The 26866-nt window shown below is 37.5% G+C and overlaps 1 protein-coding gene and 3 long non-coding RNA genes across 5 annotated transcripts in view; 1 reads left to right on the top strand and 3 right to left on the bottom strand.

Moving 5' to 3' along the window:
- Positions 1–7443, bottom strand: part of LOC589622 (rootletin) — a 71611-nt gene extending 64168 nt beyond the window's left edge. Inside the window, exon 1 of the mRNA XM_030986821.1 lies at positions 7293–7443. The gene's annotated coding sequence lies outside the window, so the exon portion shown is untranslated. The remainder of the gene's footprint in view (positions 1–7292) is intronic.
- A 6691-nt stretch (positions 7444–14134) lies between these two features.
- On the bottom strand, positions 14135–19908 carry LOC115924508. Of its 2 annotated transcripts, none has more exons than XR_004064342.1 (5): positions 19867–19908; positions 17792–17894; positions 17152–17246; positions 16254–16379; positions 14135–15407 (listed from the first exon to the last, which is right to left on the bottom strand). It is a non-coding gene; the product is annotated as an uncharacterized LOC115924508 (long non-coding RNA). The 2 variants fall into 2 exon arrangements; XR_004064341.1 differs by having other exon boundaries at positions 16276–16379.
- A 130-nt stretch (positions 19909–20038) lies between these two features.
- LOC115924507 lies at positions 20039–22704 on the top strand. The gene is made up of 2 exons (XR_004064340.1): positions 20039–20089; positions 22120–22704. It is a non-coding gene; the product is annotated as an uncharacterized LOC115924507 (long non-coding RNA).
- A 1437-nt stretch (positions 22705–24141) lies between these two features.
- On the bottom strand, positions 24142–25618 carry LOC115924506. Its single transcript, XR_004064339.1, has 2 exons — positions 25570–25618; positions 24142–24669 (listed from the first exon to the last, which is right to left on the bottom strand). It is a non-coding gene; the product is annotated as an uncharacterized LOC115924506 (long non-coding RNA).
- Between the last annotated feature and the right edge of the window lie 1248 nt (positions 25619–26866).

The raw sequence follows: 26866 nt of genomic DNA, 5'->3' as shown, positions 1-26866 counted from the left end.
ATTCATCCTTGTGAAAAGATATCACCCCTCTCTCCCTCTCCCTTTCTCTTTCTCTCTCTCTCTCTCTCTTCCTCTCCCTCTTCCCCTTATCTTACCCCAAACGTGGCGGGAGGGGCGGTATCGGGACCCTCCAAACCTAGCAACCCATCTGTTCCCTTCCAGTGGACCCTTATACACACTCATACATTAATGGCAAAGGTTTCAGCTTTGGGTTGCTCTGACAACTCAAGCCTACCTGCTGATGTTACCATGGCAACGTGAAGCCATCCCAGCGGTTTGCATTTAGGATGGACCTGTGAATAATTGGCTGTGAAATTGGACTGCTTTTTCTCTTCTCCAGATCCTCTTATTGAATAGGGGGTACCTAAACATGTAGTTTAGTTTCACTACCTAGCTTCACAGGTACAATTCTTTGTAAAATGTAAATTGGTGAAATCAATGGGTCCGTTTGTTCTCTTGCTAAACCAGTGCTGTTATGTGGGGAAAAGAATGAAGAGTTTTGCAAGAGATTTTTCTATTACAGATACCACACTGTTTACAGGTACGGAGATTTTGAGTCAAAACTGATACAGTAATTTACTGATTTTATTGATTTATATTATTGGCCCAATTGAAGTACATGTACTTAAGAGTGATGAGTGATTTTTTGTTTTCCTCCCTTTACTAGATCTTGGTCATTGTTACAAATTCTCCAGATCAGTCACTTTTATGACAAATCATTTTATAGAAGATAGAAGATTACAGTGCAGCTTCTACTATTTTAATATTGACCTTTGATGTGACTTATAATTTTATAAAAAGTTGTATGTTGACTACAGGTATAAATTATATTATTTGAAACATTTTATGAATAGACTGAACGAAAATGTTTAAAATAACGAAGAAAAAAAGACTAATACATTAATCATTACATTTAAAGAGATTAATCTAGATCAAGGTAATTAAACTGGGGCATAAAATGTTTAACTTCTGTCGTGAGCGTATAAACTGTATCATTCAAGACTGTGAACTTCATATAAAAGTTATCCTCGAGAGGGAGAGGGAGAGGGAGAAGAAAAAAAGAGAGTGGTCAAGCTTTTATGCCTGTGAGGTCAGACGCTATCCTTGTGGGGCTTCCATTACAAAAGAAGATAGCGTCCCTACTCCCTAATAGATCCCCCACAACACCACCATCAAAATAAAGGTAATGATTATTGGTCAACATTGCGTCCATGCACATTGTACAGAATGAACATTTACCATTCAGAAGTCAATTCCGGTCCTGAATGATAAAAACATAATATCCCTCCCATCTTGGTCGGGACCCCTGGAGCTGTAACCACATATAGTTGCCTTTTAATAGTAAACAAGTCATATAAATAATTAATTTTTCAAATCAATTAAGACATGTTCAACTGCAGGTCACAAAGAAATTGATGAAGGTGACATTTATTTACAATCGTGAAAACTTGGAAATCAATGCCATTCTTAGTATCCAATTAAATAAGGGTCTAGAAAATGTTTTATCGAGGAAAAACCGATTAAAAAAACCAAAACGTAAAGGCCAGTGCCTTTTGGGGATTTACTCATCTGAGTAAGTAAGACTAAATAGCACAAGTGGCATACACAGGTCACAGGACAAATACAATTTACCGGTACTCTGGAAAATGCATACATGTAGTACGTATAGGGAAGGAAAAGGGTGGTTGTGTATAATTTTTAAACTACACATCAAGAAATTTTCACACAGTGACTAAACCCTTATTCTTTACCAAGTTCTAGAAAAAAGCCCCTTTCAATTTTTCAATTTCCCACTCTCTGTCTTGTTTACACTTATAACTAATAAGCAAATTCAAATTGCATGGCTGTAAAGCAACCACACAAAATGTTGTGTATTTTTCAATATTTGAAGTGTGAACAAGGAAAATGATGTAAAGCTACATCTCATTCAAGAAAATGACTTGACTTTATTTAGCCAAGCAAATAATATATGTTTACACAGTAGCCTCAATAGGTCAAGTGTACAGTCATTATGTAAATGTAAACAACTGAATTTAATTTAATGTGCAATGATAACATTGAGGAGAACAGAAAGGTGTTCAAAAGTATTCAAAGTCTGAAGGTCATTACAGATAAAAACTTAATTTGCCATACACAAAACAAAAGTTCACATAAAATTCGTATTTAATTTGTAGGTCTAGACTGAACAGGGCAACTACTGGTCACATTTAAAACATAACACAGAATTGAAGCTCTTTTGATTTTGATTTGTAACAAAATAACATTATTTTAAAGTGATTTTATGTGAAGAACATTTGAAAGGAGTGTGTGGATTTTATGGGTCACGAAATGACTGCCAGACAAACTATGTCAAAGGTCATTCCAGTGTGATAAACACGTCACCCTTGGGAGTTGAGATGAAACGTGAGTACAGAACAATTGATTGAATAATACTTCAAGAATAAGCATTGCATGCCCAGGCTACCTAAAAAATAAACAGCAAAGACACTTCCTAGAAAGAAAACAACAATGCTTTATACGATGATGATCTGATTTCAGTAGTTGATACTTGGTATTTACATTTGCACATTCCAATATATTTTTACCCCTCGGTTAAAATAAAAGGGGGGTGGGTAAAGCATGTTTACCGGTAATTGTTTACTCTTTGAAAATAATCAGCATGATAATATTTCCAACCTCAAATCTCAGGAAAGCTCTTGTAAAAATAAAGAAATACATTTATTAAAATTTTAAAAAAGAAAAATCTGATTTCAGAAATTCATAGATTTTCACTTCATAAGTCCCACTTCAACTGTAAACTATGACATAACTGTAAGTTTTTATCATAAGAAATAATTACGTCAGAGTCAATTTTGTCATCTATCTTTAAATTGTACAAAGATTTAAAAACAAACATGGGTGACTTAAAGACAAGAGGGGGGTATTGACCCTTTTAGTGGTTGATAACAATTGTTTGTTCTGAAGGTTAAATGACCAACCAAGATCGATTACTTTGTCTTTTATGACTTGAAGAACAAAAGGAAAGGATCAATGATGCTTGTGGTTGAATACAAAAGACGCTGAAAAACAAAGAACTAAATTAATCAATGTAAATGGCCCCCATCATATAAGAGAAAGCAGTGCAGTGTGGGGTACATGTAAATATTTACTTTTTTACAAATAGGTCAATTTTTGTTTACATCAAATAAAAATACCACTTGGTCAATCATTTTGAGGCACAAGTTAAAGCGCATGTTCATTATTATATAAAAGTGGGAAGTGGTTGGCACTTGGCAGTACAGTTACTACAGTAAATGTGTACATACTGTCAACATGTACCATTTTCCTGGATGATAATATGTGCTTTTCTGCAATTATTTTGTGATAGTTTGTTTGTATTTTCATTTCAATGATTAATTGAAATTCTGCATATAGACTATTTATTTTAAAGGGAAAGTCCACCCCCAAAATAAGTTTGTTTCGATAGAGGCAGAATAATAAGAAAATCAGGTGAGTGAAAGTTTGAGCAAATTCTGAATGAAAATAAGAAAGTTATGAATTAATGAAGTTGTGATCAATCAAATACAAATTGGCAACTCTGTGACTTATTATACGAGCTCTCCTTCATTTGCTTTGTGCATAATATTCCATAAAATCATGTTTTCTTCGTTATTGATGACAGAATATATATTTGTTCCTTGCAGGGGGAGTATAGAAACATATTTGCAATTATTATATTTAGGGTGCATGTATGGTTGAAATTTTTCTTGAGGGAAAATGAAAATTTTAGATTTTTTTAGTACTGAGCAAATGGAAGTTGAGCTCGCATGATACGTCATAGAGTTGCCAATTTGTGTTTGATTGATCACAACTTCAAAAATCCTAACTTCCTTATTTTTAATCGGAATTTGCTCAAACTTTCACTGACTTGTTTCTCTCATTTTTCTACTCCTATTAAAACTAACTTAATTTCAGGGTGGACTTCCCCTTTAACCTGTCTTTATTCTTTTGTTTTGTGCATGGTGACTAGAACATTGATGATAATCCTAATTTATGTATTCGATATTCCATTTTTTGGTAATCGTCCTCTGATTACTTGACACTTGATAAATTCATTAATTTCTATAAAATATTCTTTCTCTTCTTCAGTCTTCACACACAGTACAGAGCTCGGGAGAGCAAGAAAAGGACAGCTTTTGCACTGGCCCCTGGGATGTCACAACACTGTACCATGATGCTCACATGAGGGCGCTATGTCAATTGTATGCACAGCTGCCAAAAGACTTGTCACATGCCAAATGTAAATGAGTAAACTATTGATTTGTGTTATGCTCTATGGCTTTGAAGGACAGTGAAGATGCATAAATATTACAGACCATCATATATCCATCAATAATACAATATCATATTTCTCTCAATTTTTTTCTTCTGTAGAATATCCATTGGGAAAAAATAATGAAATATATCATATGACAACATGCATAATTACTATGCCAGTAGATTAGAAGCTGCATTTTCATCCATCTGCACTTGATGGTAGCAAAATTACCTGTATGATTTTAACAAATCATATTTTGCAGGAAAACAATGATTCAAGAAGAAAAAAATTGTGAATGCTTTTATTGTTTTTAATGGCACTGAATTTTAATGATCTACTGTGTTTAAATTTGTACATGTATGTTCTGTGCTCGGTGTAAAGGTACGTATAAAGATTTAAGTTTATCAAACTGCAATTATTAATAATGCAAGTACTGTACATCACAAATCATCTTACTCTATTTTTTTTTGTCACCGCACGGATGAGGGACAACAGTTCCAATGTTCTGTAGATATTTCACTTCATAAAAGTGCACAATGCTTGTGCAGAAATTTGGTGTTCTCCTTTTAAAAGAATAACATAATTTTTTCAATTGTTCCTATTACAGACCTGTGCAAGGGCTCATGTTTTTTTTTAAAGGGCAACGTCTAGTTCCTCAACAGTTCTGAATTGATGGGAGCCTCTCAATTAAGGTTCAATTGAAGTATTTTTTAATGTGAATATTTGTGTCATCTAAACCTGTCTGTGGAGATATGTAAACAGGACATCATCACTTAAATATCAAACAGAGATGAGATGACCCATCTTGTTTGAGATATTTAAGTAGATAGGTAAACACATTAACTGTTTTTTGTGTATGTTGAGCTCATTAGAAAGGTAAATTATTATTTATGACATTACCATAGTTCATTACAAAAAATTCAATCTGAATGAGAAAAAAACAGTCCTACAAATGTATGTAGGATGAATCAAATTCATTTAAATTATAAATTGTATAGTTTCTGTTTTTTTCTCCAACTCCATCAAATAGCCTACAGAGTAGCAGAGCCTTTATTACATCGTCTTTTTGTCCTAAACAGTGTATAGTAATTGTGATGAAGAAAACAATGTTTTAAATTGAAGTGGCAAAACTTCAGTTTGTGCAGATGTGTTTACCGGTTATTCTCAATAATTACTTCAGGTGAATTACTGTAGGCATTGTCAGTTTGTTTTATTTTTATTTTTTTTTAAATTACATTGTGATAATTTTTTTATAATAAAATCATAGTACATGTACATGCATGTACATACAGACAAATTTCAGCAATCGAAACATGTAACAAATCAAGGTCAATGGCACCACTATATATTTTACATGTACACGTACTGTACATGTACATTTACACATAATAATAATAATAATCTGGATTTATATAATTGTAGTGATTAATATGAAATATCGTCTCTAAGCAATTTACAGATATTTTACATTCACATACTTGTACACCATCTGTAAAGGTATATAAAAGAGAGGGGGGGAGTGAGAATTACAAAGGTTGGATACCCTTGAAAGTTGAAAGGCAGAAGTTAAAGATTGTAGACTAATATTGTTTTTTATCTTGACATAGAAATACATTGATGGAATGAAATGAAAGTTGCTTTGAAGAATTGAAGGATAACAGAAAATCTGAGATACAGAATGGTAGAAGTCAGAATAAAATTGGAAAAAATAATAATTTCAAATATCTAATACTCAGGAGAATCTTTTCATTTTTGGAGGACTTACAATGTATAAAACTATAGTCCACAGTTACATGTACATTATGAGAAGTGCCCCAAGGAATACCAGAAAGGCACTTACCAGGTAGAAACATTTAGAATTAAAAAAAAAAACTTAATCACATTTTATAATCCACTGACCAATTGTCAATTTGGTATTTGCATACATGTACATGTATATAATTTCATACTTCGAATACTTGACAGGATCCACTGGGGTGTGCAGGTGGACCACTACACCGGGATTTCCCCCTACTAGCTCTTATACGAATAGTGCAGTGGGTTATTAACGTTCAAAGATGGTGACTCTCCTGTACACGGGGCCTCCATTTAACATCCTGTCCGAGGGACAGAGTGTTTTCCACTTAACATAGCCTGTTTCTATGAAAAAAGGGGAGGGGCACAATAACACACAACGCAGGTTTCAGTCATCCGCCTGGGTGGGATTCGAACCCGAGATCTTTGGTTCAACAGGTAGATGCTTTACCGACTTGCCTCCATGAGCAAGAACTTGAAGCCTAAAAATGCTGAGCCACAGCATTCTTCCAGACTAGAAAAGTAGAAACTCAGCTCCTAGATGTAAAGATAACTTTCTCAATTGTCCCAATTACTTTCAAACTTTTGTCCCCTTATTTGGGGTCTACCTACACAGTAGGCCTGCTATACTAGTCTAGTTTCACATTTGAACTTGTTGCAAAGCCAAAGGATGGATTACCTTTTAAAAGTCAATTTCCACTTCCAAGTTCCAGGTATATTCTAGTCTGTACAGCAGCATGCTCTGCAGAGACTACTGTATGTGTGGCTTCACAGAATCCCTAGGTCATGTAAATGACATGCATTATCATAACTAGGTCAGGGGTCAACTTCCACCACTTGTACACAACACAGACAGTAAAAATATGAATCATATTTCTGGAGTGTGAACCGAATTGTCAGTCGTATGAATTAGTGATAAGACATTACATAGAACTAGGAGAGTATTTAAATTATCTAGATGATGCCTCAATAGATCTGAGGTGGTATTCTGAAAACGAGTGCTCTTGGAAGTTAGAGAGAAAAGCCTGAACATCGCAGAGCTTGCAGAGCCCACTCCGCGCGCCACTGCCCTGCATCTCCGCAGTCGGGACCGCGAGAGCCACTGTGCTAAGCTGAGCGACATTATCGTACATAAAATCTTAATCTACGAAACATATATTTACATCCATGCACAAATAACGAAAATAAAACAATCACAAACCTGTCCTTCGAATACTTCTACAAGCTCCAATGATGTTATTCAGTCTTAAATCTCTGAGAACAGCAGCGACTTAACGTTTGAAAGTACCACAACTCCAGCGGCACAAGTTTCCTTCAATGCAATGTAGTTCGGGTACACGGAAACAAATAGCAGACTATTTTTGCGTGCAAATTGTATTGCCGCTGGAAATTTCAAACAGAACTGTTTTCACAATACTTGCTGGTGTGTGTCGACCACACTGTAATCTCATTGGCTAACCGTGTGATGATGAATGTGGAGCTCATTAGTGAAACGTCAGTCGTGCGATTCGAATTGATTTTTTTTACTCCAGTCCGTTATTATTCTTTCATTATATCAAAACAAAAGCCATTTTCACCCCTTTGTTATTGCAAAGCCAGACGGTTTAAATGAGGCCAGTTCCTAGCAGCTGCAAAATTCTGAATTTAATTTTGCCTTTCTAACACCTGTTCCATGTTTTGTTTTTATATGGCGATGAAATGACAATTCTGACCAATTAAATATTAAAGGAGCGGTGCACAATACTGACATTTTATTTTCTATCTGTAACTTTAGTGCCTTCAATGCTAATTGCATTAACAATATAAACATGTTGGGTGGTATTCCGGTAGCGCGTACTAAGTTAGCGCGTGCTTTAATAGTTAGTTCACACTTTTATGGAGTGCCTGCTGTGAACTAATTTACCCTGAACAGATTATTTTAATCCTTCAATGAAAAGTGTCCAAAAAATTAATTTATGTTCATGAAAATGTACGATGAAAAATAGAAAAAAGATGCAGAAACCAATAAATCAAATCAAATCAAATCAAATCAAATATAGTTAGAAAGATATGAGATATATAAATAGAAAGATATGAGATATACAGATAAATAAATAAATAAATCGGATTACAAATCCATTTTATTATTATTAAACACATGTCTAAACTATTGAAGCTAACGGGTGGTATTCTCATAAGTTAAGCTGGGACTAAGTCCAGACTAAACAAGAATTATAGTTCACACTTCTATGGAATGCTAGGTTTCATCTTCCTCCTTCAATATTCATGACAAAGATAATCTACCAAAGACTTTGTTGAAATTCAGTTCATACTCATATGATCTTTTTCTTCCCATTTCATTGCAAAATTAATTTTTTGGACACTTTTCATTGAAGGATTAAAATAATCTGTTCAGGGTAAATTAGTTCACAGCAGGCACTCCATAAAAGTGTGAACTAACTATTAAAGCACGCGCTAACTTAGTACGCGCTACCGGAATACCACCCAACATGTTTATATTGTTAATGCAATTAGCATTGAAGGCACTAAAGTTACAGATAGAAAATAAAATGTCAGTATTGTGCACCGCTCCTTTAATATTTAATTGGTCAGAATTGTCATTTCATCGCCATATAAAAAACAAAACATGGAACAGGTGTTAGAAAGGCAAAATTAAATTCAGAATTTTGCAGCTGCTATGATTAAAAACTGTCCTTTATAACTGCAAATGCCCTTCCAGTTATAAGTCCAATGTCCCTTATAGGTAATACTGCCTTTCTTTATCTGTTGCACCCTATGTAGCCTACTCTTGTTTAAATAATACATGAGGTTTGATATACTGAGTCTCCTTCAACTTATTTTTGTTTGTGGGTGTGCTCCTCTAAAGAAATGTGTTAAGGGTAGGCCTAAGCACATTAGTTGCCAGTAAATACCCTCATATAAACCCGCATAGTCCTATAGCCAGAGGCGGTGGAGCGACTTCCAAAGTGGGGGGGGGGGCACTAACAGAAAAGGGCACTTTCTGGAAAAAAAAGGCACCTTCAAAGGGAAATCTCAAAGCAAAATATGATTTTTTAGACATTGGTATATAATAGGCCTACCCCTATATTGTAGTTACATTATCAGGGATGATTTCAATATTTTTTTCTCTTTAAAATCATATAAAATATTGCTTAAGCATCATACTTTGGGTGTGATGGTCTGAACATTTATTTGCGGGCGAGCAAAGCGAGCGAGGAAGTTTTTTTAAATATAGATTTGTGAGGTTGCAGTGCGAAAAAATTACATCTTATAAAGAGGAAAAACCCGATCCTGGTGGGGTTATAAGCACATTCTCTTAACGGAAGACTGAAAAGACCTGTGCTGTGATAAGTTACATATAGAAGTCGGTCGGAGTTTCCGGCATTCCGGCCCTCCTCTGTAAAGTAACTACAACTTTGCAAGCTTCTACATTGTGTCCTATAAAAAGAAAAAAAAAGTAAACTACACAAAAGCAAAACACAAACGAATAAACAAAAAACAAAATAATAGCGGCTGTTATGTAATAAACCGTATAATCGTATAAAAACGTGAACTGTCGGATGATGACGTAAAAGGTCGGTCCCCTGAGACGTAAATTATCATATCTGATTGATACACGTCAGAGAAACCTATTACACACACACACAGGCCTAGGTTGGGTGAAGGGGAAATCCCTAAAACAAATGAAATGTGTGTGGGCGTGCTTGCGCTATATACATGGACTGATGGACACACTTATCGCCCGGGAAGCGTTATTTTTTTATGCGGCACAGATTGGGGCATGGTACGTGTTGAGCCTATGGGAAGTACGTTCTTTCCCTTCTGAATAATGTCTGCACGTACGTGAGACTAGGCATGTTCGCTAGCGCATTAGCACTGCGAAGAAGTTTGAATATCCATCGCGAACTATGTGTTTAGATAACATTCCTCTTCGTTTAAGTTAATTAAGTTTTATTGACTAATTATTGTGATGTTCTCCTTGTTGACGTGCTACCTCCTCTTCAGATTTTCAATTGCATTTTAATTGTTGATGTAATGATTTTCCATACGGTAGTGGATTACATGTAACACTATTAAAAACAGACCTCTACAACTAGTACGCACACGACCACTATTAGTCTGTAAATCAAGACCCCTTTTAAAAAAAAGCCCCAATCTGTGCCGCATAAAAAAATAACGCGCCCGGGAAGCGTTATTTTTTTTCTGCGGCACAGATTGGGGTTAGGTGCGTGTTGAGCTTATGGGAGGTTAGGGTTAGGGTTAGGGTTAGGGTTAGGGTTAAATCAATACCTCTTTTTTCTTTTTTTAAAGCCCCAATCTACGGAGCCCGGGAAGGGACATGGTAAAAATATTTTTATCTCGTTAAAACGAGATAGTTATCTCGTTTTAATGAGATAGTATCTCGTTAAAACGACATAGTATCTCGTTTTAATGAGATAGTATCTCGTTAAAACGACATAATATCTCGTTAAAACGAGATAGTTATCTCGTTTTAATGAGATAGTATCTCGTTAAAACGACATAGTATCTCGTTTTAATGAGATAGTATCTCGTTAAAACGACATAGTATCTCGTTAAAACGAGATAGTTATCTCGTTTTAATGAGATAGTATCTCGTTAAAACGACATAGTATCTCGTTTTAATGAGATAGTTATCTCGTTTTAATGAGATAGTATCTCGTATAAGTCCATTGCATACTGGAACCGGGTGGTCCCTGTATTAACCCAGATAACAATACGACGTTACGCCAACGTGGGGCCAACGTAAGCTGTTACGTTGGTCCAACGTCGCCAACATGATGTTGGGCCCACGGCTTTCTTGCCGGCGGGCCAACGTTGGCCCGACAGTGACAAAATGACATTAAGCCAACATCGGGCCAACGTTGTGCCGACCCCTATCCGACCATATGTGCCGATGTCCTCCCGACATTGAACCAACGTTATGCCAACCTCTTTTCCACCGTATGCCGACGTCTTTCCGACATTGGACCAACGTCGTCCCAACCCTTTTTTAACCATGTGCCGACGTACGACCAACGTTATGCCAATCCCTATCCCACCATGTGCCGACGTTGTTCCGACATTGGATAAACGTTATGCCAACCCTTATCCCACCATGTGCCGACGTCTCCTCGACATTGGCCCAACGTTATACCAACCCCTTTTCAACCATGTGCCGACGTCTCCACGACGTAGGACCAACGTTATTCCAACCCCTATCCCACCATGTGCCGACGTAGTTCCGACATTGGACCAACGTAATGCCAACCCCTTTTCCACCATGTGCCGACGTCTCCCTGACGTAGGACCAACGTAATGCCAACCCCTTTTACACTATGTGCCGACGTCTCCCCGACGTTGTCCTAACATAATGCCAACCCTTTTCCCACCAAGTGCCGACCCCTCCTCCACCATGTGCCAATGCTAGACCTACGTTATGCCAACCTCTTCTCCACCATTTGCCGACGTAGAAGCAACGTTATGCCAACCCGTATCCCACCATGTGCCGACGTTGTACCTCCCCTTTCCAGTTCATGCCAACATCCTTCTGACATTACCAACACCAACTCAAAAACATATTCACACCAACATCAGTCGTCCGTTCATAAGAACATCGTCAAGATCATACTACATCGGACATGTACAATCATTCAAACACATGCATCACAACGTGACAAGAAAAAGCCAAGTAGTTAAAGATTGGATTAAATAAATAAACAGAGCAAAATCCACAAAATGAAGATAGTAACAATTTCATCAAAATTAGACTGAATTTGAGAAAAGTTCATTATAGAACTCGACTTAGATCCCTCTGGAAGATATGTATAATAACAATATTGAAGCAAGAGGGACATGTTATTTTAATTTCGTCATGTCTATTATCTTGTACATTTTAATCACTATCAAAACTTGATATCAACTTATTTGTCCCATTTTAATGAAAAGTTCACCATCTTGCTTCTTAGAATTTGCTCTGAATACATCCCCCTCCCTCCAAAACAAAAGAACAAGGAAAATAAACTGATTTTGTGATAAAACATACTTTATTTTATGTGTAATAAACAAACTGTTGTAAATGTGAATACAATTATTGTACATCTTTCTTTTGTATTTTCGTGAATTCGAAAAAGATGTAAACGTAGTTTCAAGTTCAAGGTATCTCAATGTGTCACAATATAGGCCTACTATCAATGAATGCTAGGACGATAGGAGCTGTTATAAAAATGAATTGTCGCTTACACGTAACACAACATAACATACTGAAATTCATTGTACGAATATAATAAACAATCCTACGGAGCCCGGGAAGGGACATGGTAAAAATATTTTTATCTCGTTAAAACGAGATAGTTATCTCGTTTTAATGAGATAGTATCTCGTTAAAACGACATAGTATCTCGTTTTAATGAGATAGTATCTCGTTAAAACGACATAATATCTCGTTAAAACGAGATAGTTATCTCGTTTTAATGAGATAGTATCTCGTTAAAACGACATAGTATCTCGTTTTAATGAGATAGTATCTCGTTAAAACGACATAGTATCTCGTTAAAACGAGATAGTTATCTCGTTTTAATGAGATAGTATCTCGTTAAAACGACATAGTATCTCGTTTTAATGAGATAGTTATCTCGTTTTAATGAGATAGTATCTCGTATAAGTCCATTGCATACTGGAACCGGGTGGTCCCTGTATTAACCCAGATAACAATACGACGTTACGCCAACGTGGGGCCAACGTAAGCTGTTACGTTGGTCCAACGTCGCCAACATGATGTTGGGCCCACGGCTTTCTTGCCGGCGGGCCAACGTTGGCCCGACAGTGACAAAATGACATTAAGCCAACATCGGGCCAACGTTGTGCCGACCCCTATCCGACCATATGTGCCGATGTCCTCCCGACATTGAACCAACGTTATGCCAACCTCTTTTCCACCGTATGCCGACGTCTTTCCGACATTGGACCAACGTCGTCCCAACCCTTTTTTAACCATGTGCCGACGTACGACCAACGTTATGCCAATCCCTATCCCACCATGTGCCGACGTTGTTCCGACATTGGATAAACGTTATGCCAACCCTTATCCCACCATGTGCCGACGTCTCCTCGACATTGGCCCAACGTTATACCAACCCCTTTTCAACCATGTGCCGACGTCTCCACGACGTAGGACCAACGTTATTCCAACCCCTATCCCACCATGTGCCGACGTAGTTCCGACATTGGACCAACGTAATGCCAACCCCTTTTCCACCATGTGCCGACGTCTCCCTGACGTAGGACCAACGTAATGCCAACCCCTTTTACACTATGTGCCGACGTCTCCCCGACGTTGTCCTAACATAATGCCAACCCTTTTCCCACCAAGTGCCGACCCCTCCTCCACCATGTGCCAATGCTAGACCTACGTTATGCCAACCTCTTCTCCACCATTTGCCGACGTAGAAGCAACGTTATGCCAACCCGTATCCCACCATGTGCCGACGTTGTACCTCCCCTTTCCAGTTCATGCCAACATCCTTCTGACATTACCAACACCAACTCAAAAACATATTCACACCAACATCAGTCGTCCGTTCATAAGAACATCGTCAAGATCATACTACATCGGACATGTACAATCATTCAAACACATGCATCACAACGTGACAAGAAAAAGCCAAGTAGTTAAAGATTGGATTAAATAAATAAACAGAGCAAAATCCACAAAATGAAGATAGTAACAATTTCATCAAAATTAGACTGAATTTGAGAAAAGTTCATTATAGAACTCGACTTAGATCCCTCTGGAAGATATGTATAATAACAATATTGAAGCAAGAGGGACATGTTATTTTAATTTCGTCATGTCTATTATCTTGTACATTTTAATCACTATCAAAACTTGATATCAACTTATTTGTCCCATTTTAATGAAAAGTTCACCATCTTGCTTCTTAGAATTTGCTCTGAATACATCCCCCTCCCTCCAAAACAAAAGAACAAGGAAAATAAACTGATTTTGTGATAAAACATACTTTATTTTATGTGTAATAAACAAACTGTTGTAAATGTGAATACAATTATTGTACATCTTTCTTTTGTATTTTCGTGAATTCGAAAAAGATGTAAACGTAGTTTCAAGTTCAAGGTATCTCAATGTGTCACAATATAGGCCTACTATCAATGAATGCTAGGACGATAGGAGCTGTTATAAAAATGAATTGTCGCTTACACGTAACACAACATAACATACTGAAATTCATTGTACGAATATAATAAACAATCCTCACAATTTCCCGAGTAAAACAAAAAAAAACTTTCTGGCAGACGAACACGATTGCTTATGACAAGATTCCTCTACATATGTACAGCACAAAAATATAAAGAAATTAATAAAGTGTCCACCATTTGCATGCCAAGAACTAGGCAATTAATGTAAACAATGTTCCATAAAAAATAAAAAAAATAAAATTCAGAGAAATTGCCAACATTTTTTATGCTTAGGCATTTCAGAGATGCTGATACATTTCGTCGCCATATCTATTGTTAACACATCTACAAACTTTTTTTTTAGGAGGGATAGTATACATTGCTTGAATGTGTGAAGTAAAGCAATCGCTAAATGTTTATATAACAAGAGAGGAAATTTGAAAGTGAAGTAAGAAAGAGCAGAGATTGTAAAGGGAAAAACACAAGTTTCTTCACTCTGATATACCATTTTCAATATTTCTTTAAATTGAGAAGAAGGTAGTACGAAAAACATTCAGTCACTTAGATATATGAAACATTTTTTTCTTACCTTTGAAATTCTTTATAGCATGCATTTAGTTGACACGTTATACAGGCATTCAAATCAATTACGATCTTCTTCGACTCATGGTATAGCTCTCTTTTTAAAATTGGGCCATTAGTGAAATTTCACCACAATAAATAACAAGTAAAGATGCATAGCACACTATTTAATAACAAAAGTAATTGTTTATGTTTGTGTACAAAACATAATGCCTGCAGAGCTGGCTAGCAAGCACCGTAGCTTGCCTAAGCGGAGATCGTTCTTGATATAACATCACTAATCCTTTGGTCAATCATTCCGAGGAACTCTGAGAATTTTAAGGGCGGGGTCCACCATTAGACGAGCAACTTGGAGAGGTTTTCAAAAAATTGTAAAAAATATAAGGAGGCATTTATTTATGAAACAATTGTTATTATGTTGCTTTAAAAGGGTCTTGATACAAGACATAAAAGTTTTAATTTCCTAAGGCAATGGACCTTTAAAGAATGGGTTAGTCGGAATCAAAATCTTGTCTAGCTTGTGGTGGTACAACTTCGACATCTGTGGCAAAAAAAAAGAAGAAAGAAACCAAACAAGATTTAAAAGCAGATCATGGAAACATTACCTTGAAATAGTATGGATATTCATCAAATAGTACGGCATTCAAGGGAAGTAGTCTTGAGTGGCACATCCTCCCTAGTTTTGATGAAATTTCATGGATAGAAGTACTTTGTCATGAAAATAACATCGTTCAAACTTTAGAGCGAATGACCCAGACGTATGGAAATTAGAAAGGAATGGATTTCTTTTATTTTTGTCTTGTTTAATTAGAATAGCATCAAACACTCTTCTTAACAAAGGAAATATTCATTTGAGGTAAAATGGCAGTAATATTCTTCAATAGAAAGAACCAATTTATAGTATCTGTTTGCTCAGTGTTGAGATGCTTGATTGATAACAGTTTAACCCCCCTCTTAAGTGTTGGATCCCAAAATTAGCCAAAGAATAGAAATATATATGACTGGAAAGCCAATACAAAACTAGACAACTTTGCTGGACACAATTTTTCTTCATAACGATTGCAGAAAAAGTTACAGCCCTTTGAATTAGGAGTGTCTGGCAGAATGCGGCAAAATTGTCACTCCCTAAAAAAATGGGGCACACAGGGGTTTCATGGTTGGTCGCACAAAGAGTTACAAATGTGGAAGATGTAAACATGGCCATGAGGACGGAAAAAGCTGCAGAGGATCCAAGAAAAATCATTCAGGAGTGCATGGAGGCATGGCAGAGAAAGATGGGACATTGTGTAAGACTCCAGTGGGATTGCTTCGAAAGGGAAAACTCAAAGTCTGTAATTTGGGTATATATTTCTTTTGTGATATCAGTCCTGGAACTTTTCTGACACACCTCGTATATCTGTTCCACTTACTTGGCATCTGTGGATAGCATCCTTGAAGAAAATGCCTAAGAGCAGGTTGGTGAGTTGAAGGTTAATTCTTCTCAAATGCTGCCTCAATGTTGCCAAGGAAAATGCTGAAAATGAAAAAAGGAGGGAACAGTGACGACTAATGATGCATTTTTTTGGGGGGGGGGTGGGCTTAGGTAGTGACTAACAATTACCTACATTTCTTGAAATATAATAAAATGTTTAGTCTTTCTGTTTTTTGAAGAGGTACATGTATGAACTTACTATAATATGCAACTTGTGAATAATTTACCTGTTGCTGATTCTCACTTGCAGAGAGTTTGAATTAAGTTACATTGAGCTCCTATCCTCATGGATGATTCCTATAGTCATACATATATCGGTTACAATCTGAAAATGCATTTTTTTTTTTAAATACATGAAACATTTCATTATTTACTTCAATCGCATTATGGTTAATGTCACCACTCCAAGCACTGCCATTTATTTCATCATTGGCATTGAATTGCCAGTGACAGCTTACCATTTCCATAGTCTAGTGCCATAGACTTTGTACATGGTGAAGGTATACACATGGAATGAGAGGTGAATCGAACCACACTTTAGCCCCTTTCTTTTATCTTTAGAACAATCTTAAGACATTTATTGAGTTACATGCATGATTAAAAATTGTACATCCATGGGTAGAATTTTGAATGATTCCTGCCAAGTTTGGTTACATGTGATCATGCATTTTGACCAAAAAAATTGATAAATCTGTTCCCTTTTCCATTTAGCCCCCACCCCTGATCCTAATGAACCCACCCCTGATGAAGGTGACAATAGCTAATCTTGAGCCTTCTGTTCATTGAGCTTCAAATCAATCCCAGAAAGTCATACCTGAATGAGATTAGCTGGGTGGTCAATGCTGTGCTGGAGGCTAGGGTGTGTATGCATGGGTCACAGCTGCAGAAAACACCCTACAAAAATTGTGCCTAAAAAGAGAATTTAAGAAAAAGTCAGTGAGTGACCTGTGCAATTAATACCCATATCAGGGCTGCACAAGAATTAGGTCATAAGTTTCAAGAATAAGGTTATGTGCCAACTAATGCCCAGAAAATTGGATTTTTTAGGTCTATCCTAAAGGTACGCTACAGCTCTAAGAGTCTATCAGTTCAGTACGTACCATCTACAGGTCCTTTGGATTCAAAATTACTGAGTCTGTACTCTAATAAGTAATCAATAGTCTGTCCATCATCAAAGGTGTTCAAGTCTAAGATTGAGAAGAGCCACCTACGATTCAACTATCTATTCTTTGCGCCCTCTCTCATCTGCTGCAATCATATACCAACTGGTCCAGCATCGTATACATCCAGATCCAGAAATCGTTACAAGTGTTTTCAAAACTTTTTCCTAGAACTTACATTCCATTTCCCCTCATCTTGCTGCCTATTCTTCTATCTAATTTAATTTCTTATTTCAATTCAGTTTCTTTTTTTAACACTTACACTGAATAGGATTATAAGAGGAATTATCTTACTTGGAAACTCTGGATAGAACCCTTGTCCTTGTCCTTCAATTGGTGAGCTGAGCCTGAGGGATATTTCTTCTCAAATGCTGCCTCAGTGTTGCCGAAGAACACGCTGAAGACAGAAAACAAAGAAGCAGTGATGATTAGTGAGGCAATTTTTTTGTTACCAAAATCATTAGCTATTCTTTTTTGGAAGATGGGAGATGAGTATGTGGTCCATGCATGGATGGACCATATACATACATGTATGATATAGGGTCTAGAGTCTACTCCCAACTAACTTATATAGATGTAGATCCTACACATGTATTAACACTTATGTATGACATTAGTTTAAGTTTGTCGATGTTTTAGCCAGGCATTAAGTTACTGAAGAAATACAATGAATACAAAATTAAAATATTGAAAACACAATCAATAATAATAATAATCCGCTTTTTTATAGTGCTTAAGAGTAAGACATTAATACTGTATCTAAGCAGTTTACAGATTATTATTACCCCGTCCCCGGTCATCGGATTCAATCAGGATTGCCCGCACACAATGTATGCACATTCTCCACTCCCTGGGGGAGTATTCCAGCCATGCATGCAGTCTAGGTCTAGTCCTTATTTATAATATTTCAAAACTTATTGATTTTCTACACTCGTAGTTACTAGTACAATAAACCACCCCTGCAGGCATGGGGCTCACTACGTTAGCCCCATGGTGTATACCTATCTAAAACGCACAGGCAACAGTGTTTTTCCCCCCAAAGAACTGGTTAAATAAACTTTTCATGCACACTGTCACTGGTTTTTGTTTATTAATCTTACTTTGCATTTGTCAAGTAACTATTTCAGCAACATTTAAACATTAAAATATTGTAAATTTACTGAGAAAAAAAAAATAAAAAAATAATTTTATCAAATAGCTCAACATGTTAGCAATGAAAGTTAATATGAAGACAGTAAATTTATTAAATAAATAAATCCTCTATTTTTAGTGCTTCAACATACTCAACAGTGTTGCACTGATGTTTTTTTTATTAGCCTCTAGATACATAAATGTAAACATTTTGACAAAATCCCAGTTACTGTTAATGTTATTACATGGCTAGAAGTGTAAGGACTAAGGGTGACAATAAACCTACTAGTAAACTGGTACCTAGCAAATAATTTGAACAACATAGTCATAGAATCTATACTGTGGCGGAATCAAGGGGGGGGGGGAATCGGCCATGGCCCTCCCCTTCTCCTTTTTGTTTGCTTGTCAAGGAATATTTTGGGTAGATCTAGACTAGATCTAAACAGACACTTGAAAAAGCTAAGGATCATTTTTTCCACTTTTTTCGCTGGTCAGCGAATTTTTCTGGTGCCTGATGAGGCCCTGAGGCTGAGCAGACTTCGGCCTAGACAGGAATAACCATCTTTCTGGGGGCATTCTTTTGACAAAATGACAGAGCTCAGAGGCATTTAGAGAAGCCAGATATGCAATCTCAGCGGATCCAACCGTCAACGCCAAATAGAGGCTGATATTTCGGTCCAACTTCGGCCCTCCCTTTTGAAAAATCCTGGATCCGCCGCGCCGCTGAAATAGATCTAGATCTATACTAAGACTAAGTTGCGGTGTATTGCATATTGCATAGTTGAATCTAGATCTAGACTCTACACACTAGACATCAATAGCCGTGGAATATGAGGTTGTTTTTTTTTTTTAAATTCTGACATTTGCTTGCTTTTTCCTCGTATATCTAGACTAGATACATACGAAAATTCCACACTTCTACTGCAATGCGAGCACGTAAAAAAGTAACGTCTAGATCTAGTTTACTTTGTCTCTAGCTTGCAAAATGACCACAGCCTTCCCAGCAGGCCAAGCCCAAGGCCAGGATCCCAGACCCAGACCGCGGAGAGCCTGAAGCGTCGGGCCCCAGAACAGGGCGCTTCCGATGGGGACTGCAGTCTGCTAATTGAGCAGTCTTAAAATTAACGTTACACAGATCTAGAACTGATCGCGAAAAAGAGCAAATCTGTTAAATTAGCTGTTTGTTCACTTTTACATTGAATGACCCGGCCATAAATAAGTAAAAGAAGTGAACTAACCTTCAATCCTCGCGATTGCAACCGGCAACTTCTGGTTGAATACGTGCCTTCACGGTTGTTTCATCGCAAAGCATGCCGGGACATAATTCTAGTCCATTTTCACCTTCGCCGTGATCAGCTGTCCTGTTGCAAACAACGGGATTCGTATCGAATCAACATCATAATCTTGAACATAGTCCGCTATTCTGCAGTGATTTTCTTCCAATCCAGTATCATTTGTACGGTAAGAAAACCAAAGTTTGTGGTTATTCATTTTTATGACTAATAAAGCTGCTAATACGACGTAATGAGAGTGGGCCGAGATCCAACTTTAGTAAATGTAGGCCTAGATCTAGTCCCGTATGTTCAAATGTGTGTGCATTTTAAGTAGACTGATTGTCTTTTAAGCTGCTTAAGTACACTCGTCTCGTGTTTTAGGTAGAAATGTACAGTAATATGAGATTTATGTCTCATGAAATATTAATAGACTTTCTAGATCCTATAATTGATAATGGAATAGGGTCTACTAGAATGGCTGACATTTAGATAGTGATTGCAATTAGTCTAGATCTAAATTCTAAGTGTAAAAAAGTAAAAGAGGCCATGAAAATGATAGTAGGGAGGCCAATGCCCAAATCTAACTTTTTAATTACTAATTTGTTTATACTAAAACTAAGATTAAAAGAAAGCATTTACTTTCACTAAGAAAATCCACCCATCTGCCGACTCCATAGGTTCCATCAAATAGGAGATATCCAGCTGGTTTGTAGCCATTTCCTTCTACGCCTTTCCGTACGTAAGAGCCTTGAAACAATTATATTTCATGTCGCAAAGTTACGTTCATAATTAGACAGGCCCGAGGGACAAAGTTCATGATGAAGTTTAAAACTTCGCGCGAAAGTGCAATCACTCAACAGCGGCTAGCCTTGAATCGGTCGCGCACGTACACACCTTCTTCTTCTTAGTTGATCCCTCCACCGACACAGGCAAGCCCCGATGCAGGCTGAAGTCCAGCCATCAATGTGCGAACGATTACATCTTCTACTACTACGAGCCGAAGACGATGGTTCAAAAAAGGAAAGAAATATATATAATTCATTGATATTTACCTTAGATGTGTATTCCAATAATTTGCTTTCCTCATGAGTATTCCTTATTATCAACGATCGAGAAGTTACGAGGTCCAATTAAAATCCATCTTGCAGCGAACACAATCATAGCGCACATCCATGCATGCAACGTACGTGTACTAATATTTCTCTCACTCTCTCTCTCTCTCCCTTTCGCTATACGTAACATACACACTCACTAACCATGCTTTCATTTCAATTCTCAATTGGAGTATAGACTGCTCACGTAGACTTTTTTTTTTACTGAAATATCTTTTTTAACACTTCTCATACATTACTGCACGACACTCGTCTCTAGTGCTGTGAGAATAAGGTACTAGGGTCTATAAATAAGACTACGCTTTGCGCACGCTCTGACCGGAGCTCAGATTATGTCGCAATACCCTTTATTTTTGGCGCGAACAATGACGTCACTGTTCACTGTTTTCCTTCTCATTTTGAAATGGATGTAGCTATAGGGCTCAAACCAACGCAAGATTGACAGAAACATCGTACTCTATCTACTTTCGAATGTTCAGTTTGTAAAAATCTGTATTTAAAAAGATATAATCTTTTTTCTTTATATTTTCTAGTTGTTAGAAGTGGCAATTGTGAACATCTGAAATGTTGATCTCTATCAAAAGTTCTTTACTCAAAACGGATCCCATATTTTTAGGGTCTACCTTCTGCCAATGAGAAGGTTTTTAGTGAGCAAACCTCTACGCCCTCTAGGATTTTCTTAGTCGGTGGTGCGAGTGCGTCAAGGTCGTCTGCAACCACAATTATTGGATTAAAAAACGTCAAAATCTGCAAGATTGTCAACAAATGGTGAAAGACTGTTACAGATCCGTGATTATAGGTATGTTGTGAAATGTAAAATTGTATTTTCTTTTCATATTTTCTTCAATTTTTATTTTTACATCATTTTTTTCCCTTTGCTAATTTTTTGAAGTGGGCGACGAGCGCACAAATCGTAGGTGTAGAAGCCTTACGCCCGGGCATTGGCCTCCCTAATGATAGATTTGTCGATCTGGATCTGGATATAAATTCTGATATCGATGAGCTCAACTTGAGCATCTACGTGTTGAAGAAGTGATAAGGATTCTTTTGTTACAATCATTCTTGTGGTCACGAACTTAATATGATTGTCTTTTCCCTTTATCAGTTGCAGCATCATCGAACACGGCCGATGAAACAGAAGATAACGTGCATGTAGATGTTACGAGAGAGCTCATTTCACAATGGACAACAGAAGTGTTACGTGACTTTCTACAAGGAGGGGACTCAAGCTTGGAAATCGAGTACCGGTAGTCTCTGCCTTGACGCGGTAGCTGTTCAGCCATCCGAGGTAGACACTGTGAGGAACTGGACAATGGATGGATTGGGGGGGTGGGGGTAGGCATGCAGAACTGGCCTACTATGTTTGTATGTACCTACTGGATAAGGACCCTCCATCACTAGAGGGAAAAATAATGAGAGACTACAAAGAGGGGAAGGCATATAGTTATTTTGCCTTGTGAAAAAATTAGATTTAGCCCCTAAAAAAGTGTTCCTTCGGGTATCAAATGACGACGGGTGAAACCTCACAGTTGTAGAATTATTATCTGTAATGTGATTTCCAAACCATGTGACAGCAAATGGTGTATGGTGTATGTTGTAAAGGTATTGTAAAATGCATTGTTTAACAATGTATAACAATGTTTAAACCGAGATGGACGTATGGCCCTACGTGCTACCAGTGTCTGTGATATGGTGTATTAATACTGAAGCCCTAACAAAATTGTGCTTCAAAATGATCAAGAAGTGCCTCTAAAAAGTAAAAATCTTTGTTTGACCCCTTTTACCATACTCGTTTTCCCCAATAAACTGTAGTGTTATGAAAACCGTTTGGCAAACACAAAATTTGGTTTCGATTTCTAATCGTAAATATCTTGATAATCAGACAGGCGATCGGATTGTGAAAGTCATTGAGTTCCTGACTGACCTAAATTTATCATTGCAGCATGAGCTAAATCCAGGATTTTGTTTCAGAATCTGAGAGTAAGTTACCCGATCCCTTTAAATGTGTTTGCATTAAAGGTGGTACCCCCCCCCCCCCTTCTCAGCAAAAGTCCAGTGTGTAAAGTCAATACGGGCAGATCTTTTTCTTTGTTACGAGCCAGAGATTTTGGGAACACGCATGCGGTACCTCCGTTCCCATTCCTGGAGGGGGGGGGGGGGGCGGGGGTGGTTCTACTTCTTCATAAGATGTCAACTTATATGCATTGCATTAAACCTGTTGATATTGATCTAACTTGTATTCATCTCATGGTTATATTTATTTTATCAATAAAATAAAACAACACAGAGAAGGTTGTAGATGAGTACTAAGCAATCATTACTGTATGTAGGACGCCGAGTTGAAGTTATTCATGATTTATTCAAGAGAGGAAGGTCAGACAGACCTGATGTTTTAAATATTTAACGAGAGAAAAATCATAGAAACAGAGAGAGGCATCGAGAGAGATGTCGACGCTTAATGAAAGAGAAAGAGTGATAATAAGGAGAGAGGAGAGAGAAAGAGACAGAGAGGGGAGGGAGAGATAGAGAGGGAGAGCAAGAATTAGGTGTGAAGAGGAAGATCTAAGAGAACAAGAGATTAAATTTTACAAATGTACACGTTTCCATGTACCTTTACTTAATTTATATTATAATGTAAACGATATTGTGATGGTCTTTGCTTAATTTTAGTTTGCATTCTTTCCTTTAGCTTTATCTTCTAATTTACTATTCTAATTTAGTAAATGTTAGTATAAATATAATTTTGATTTCTATCTCTTCCCCTATGTCATAGCCTCCATTCTTGCTCTCCCTTCCTCATGTTAGTCCATCTCTCTTTCTCTCTCTCTGTAATGATAACCCCTCTATCAATCTTTTCTCCATCAACTCATGATATGTTCCTCCTCTTCTCCTTCTCGTTCATCATCACAATCATCATCATCATCTCAAAACTGTATTAATCAATCTATAAGACTCTTTAGATTGATCAATACAGTTCTTATAACATATGACCTTTATGTACAAACAATAAACCAAATGGTCACAATCATTTAATAAAAAGTGGTAAGAACAATTATTCCAACTCTATGGGCAACAACGTAATCTCCATTTTCTCCTCCTCGTTCAAATATTAGCTTCTTTTTCATTCTTTACTCGTGTTACTTCTCTATCTCTCTGACTATACTCACAAGAAAGTAGAATCAACGGTTTGACATGAAACAGTCTAGAAAATGAACTAAATTTATTCAAGTATCAAATGATTTTGAATTACAGACAGCTTTCTCCCACGAGATGAAAAAAATATCTCCCTAACCAGAAACTGGCAAAATAACTAAATGCCTTTCCCTCTTTGTAGTCTCTCATTCTTCCCTCTAGTGATGGAGGGTCCTTATCTACTAGGTACACACAAATGTCTCTATACATAGTAGACGACCAGCTCTGCAGTCTGCATGCCTTTCTCCCCCCCCCCCCCCCCCCGCCCCCTCTCCATCCATCGTCCAGTTTATCTCTACCTCGGATGGCGGAACAGTACCCCCAGAGTACTCGATTTCCAAGCTTGAGTCCCCTCCTTGTAGAAAGTCACGTAACACTTCTGTTGTCCATTGTGAAATGAGCTCTCTCGTAGCATCTACGTTATCTTCTGATTCATGGGTCATAGTGTTTGATGATGCTGCAACTGATAAATAAAAGGGAAAAGAAAATCAAATTTAAGTTTGTGACCAAAGAACCCTCATCACTTCTTCAACACTAGATCATGTAGCAGACGTGTATGCAGGGGGGAGGGAGTTTCGGGGGTTGAACCCCCCCCCCCCCCCCCCCCTCCTCCAATTTTGTTTAGACTATGTGTGTGTGTGTTTTTGAGGAAACCCCCCCTCACTTTTTCAATAACAAAAATAAATTAAACATTTTTTGTGCTAAAGGGTGACCCAAAAAAGGTGACCTTACCCCCCACCAACTGAACAAAATATCGGTCTCCCAAATTTCATATTTTCGGGGAAAAAAAGAAGGAAAAAAAAAGGTGCTCTTACCACCCCCGGCTTATTCACCCGCTGGCCGAGTCGTTGTGAAATTAACTGCGTGATTTTCAAATTTTACCCCCCGGCCCCCCCCCCCCTCGAAAAAATCCTCCGTACGCCTCCGTCATGTAGATCCTCAAGTAGAGATCATTGATATCAGACTATTATATTCAGATCCAGATCGAAAAAATCTATCGTTTTCATGGCCTCTTTTACTTTCTTACATTTATAATTTCTAATTGCAATCACTTTCTAGGCCTAACTGTCGGCCATTCTAGTAGACCCTATTCCATTATCAATTATAGGATCTAGAAAGTCTATTCATATTTCATGAGACATAAATCTCATATTACTGTACATTTCTACCTAAAACACGAGACGAGTGTACTTAAGCAGCTTAAAAGACAATCAGTCTACTTAAAATGCACACACATTTGAACATACGGGACTAGATCTAGGCCTACATTTACTAAAGTTGGATCTCGGCCCACTCTCATTACGTCGTATTATCAGCTTTATTAGTCATAAAAATGAATAACCACAAACTTTGGTTTTCTTACCGTACAAATGATACTGGATTGGAAGAAAATCACTGCAGAATAGCGGACTATGTTCAAGATTATGATGTTGATTCGATACGAATCCCGTTGTTTGCAACAGGACAGCTGATCACGGCGAAGGTGAAAATGGACTAGAATTATGTCCCGGCATGCTTTGCGATGAAACAACCGTGAAGGCACGTATTCAGTCGATCTACCGTAGACGTAACTTAGTAGTACATACGTACAAGGCCTGGCATGGCATGGCCGCCTGGCCTGGCTATATACGCTATTACTGCATTAAGCAGCGAGCGCGCTAGCGCCAGCGCGCGCAGTCTAGTCTAGCCTCGCGGGTATTATGTTGTTAACCCGTGGACTACTGAATTCTCTCACTCCCATAGGCTTAATACAGGGACCACCCGGTTCCAGTATGCAATGGACTTATACGAGATACTATCTCATTAAAACGAGATAACTATCTCATTAAAACGAGATACTATGTCGTTTTAACGAGATACTATCTCATTAAAACGAGATAACTATCTCGTTTTAACGAGATACTATGTCGTTTTAACGAGATACTATCTCATTAAAACGAGATACTATGTCGTTTTAACGAGATACTATCTCATTAAAACGAGATAACTATCTCGTTTTAACGAGATACTATGTCGTTTTAACGAGATACTATCTCATTAAAACGAGATACTATGTCGTTTTAACGAGATACTATCTCATTAAAACGAGATAACTATCTCGTTTTAACGAGATACTATGTCGTTTTAACGAGATACTATCTCATTAAAACGAGATACTATGTCGTTTTAACGAGATACTATCTCGTTAAAACGAGATAACTATCTCGTTTTAACGAGATAAAAATATTTTTACCATGTCCCTTCCGGGCTCCGTACCAATCTGTGCCGCAAAAAAAAATGACGCGCCGGGAACGGGAGGGAGCCGATGGCTATATTAGTCGAATATAAAATTTCTATTTTTTTCATTTTGAAAGCGAGCAACGTTTTGTCATCACCGAAATTATTATGGGCCGACGCAACCCGTGATATCTATGTACTAACATGACCAAAGATTATACAATTTCGAAACTTGGATGGGCTGCAGCACCCCCCCCCCCCCCCCCCCCACCCCCACCTCACTAACCCACAGTCGTCCAACGTCCAGTCAAAATAATGGCTGACCTAGATCATTGACCTACTAACTACAGTAGGCCTAGACTACATGTCACATCATCTGACCATGGAGATAAGAAGAGAACTCGGACCATCATGTCATGACCATTTCGCACGCCGCGCCAGGC

This window comes from Strongylocentrotus purpuratus, unplaced genomic scaffold (genome assembly GCF_000002235.5).
Source record: "Strongylocentrotus purpuratus isolate Spur 01 unplaced genomic scaffold, Spur_5.0 spur5_scaffold_16, whole genome shotgun sequence".
NCBI classification, from domain to species: domain Eukaryota; kingdom Metazoa; phylum Echinodermata; class Echinoidea; order Camarodonta; family Strongylocentrotidae; genus Strongylocentrotus; species Strongylocentrotus purpuratus.
Note: the sequence above shows the minus strand (reverse complement) of the source record. Positions and strands in the feature narration are given on the sequence as shown.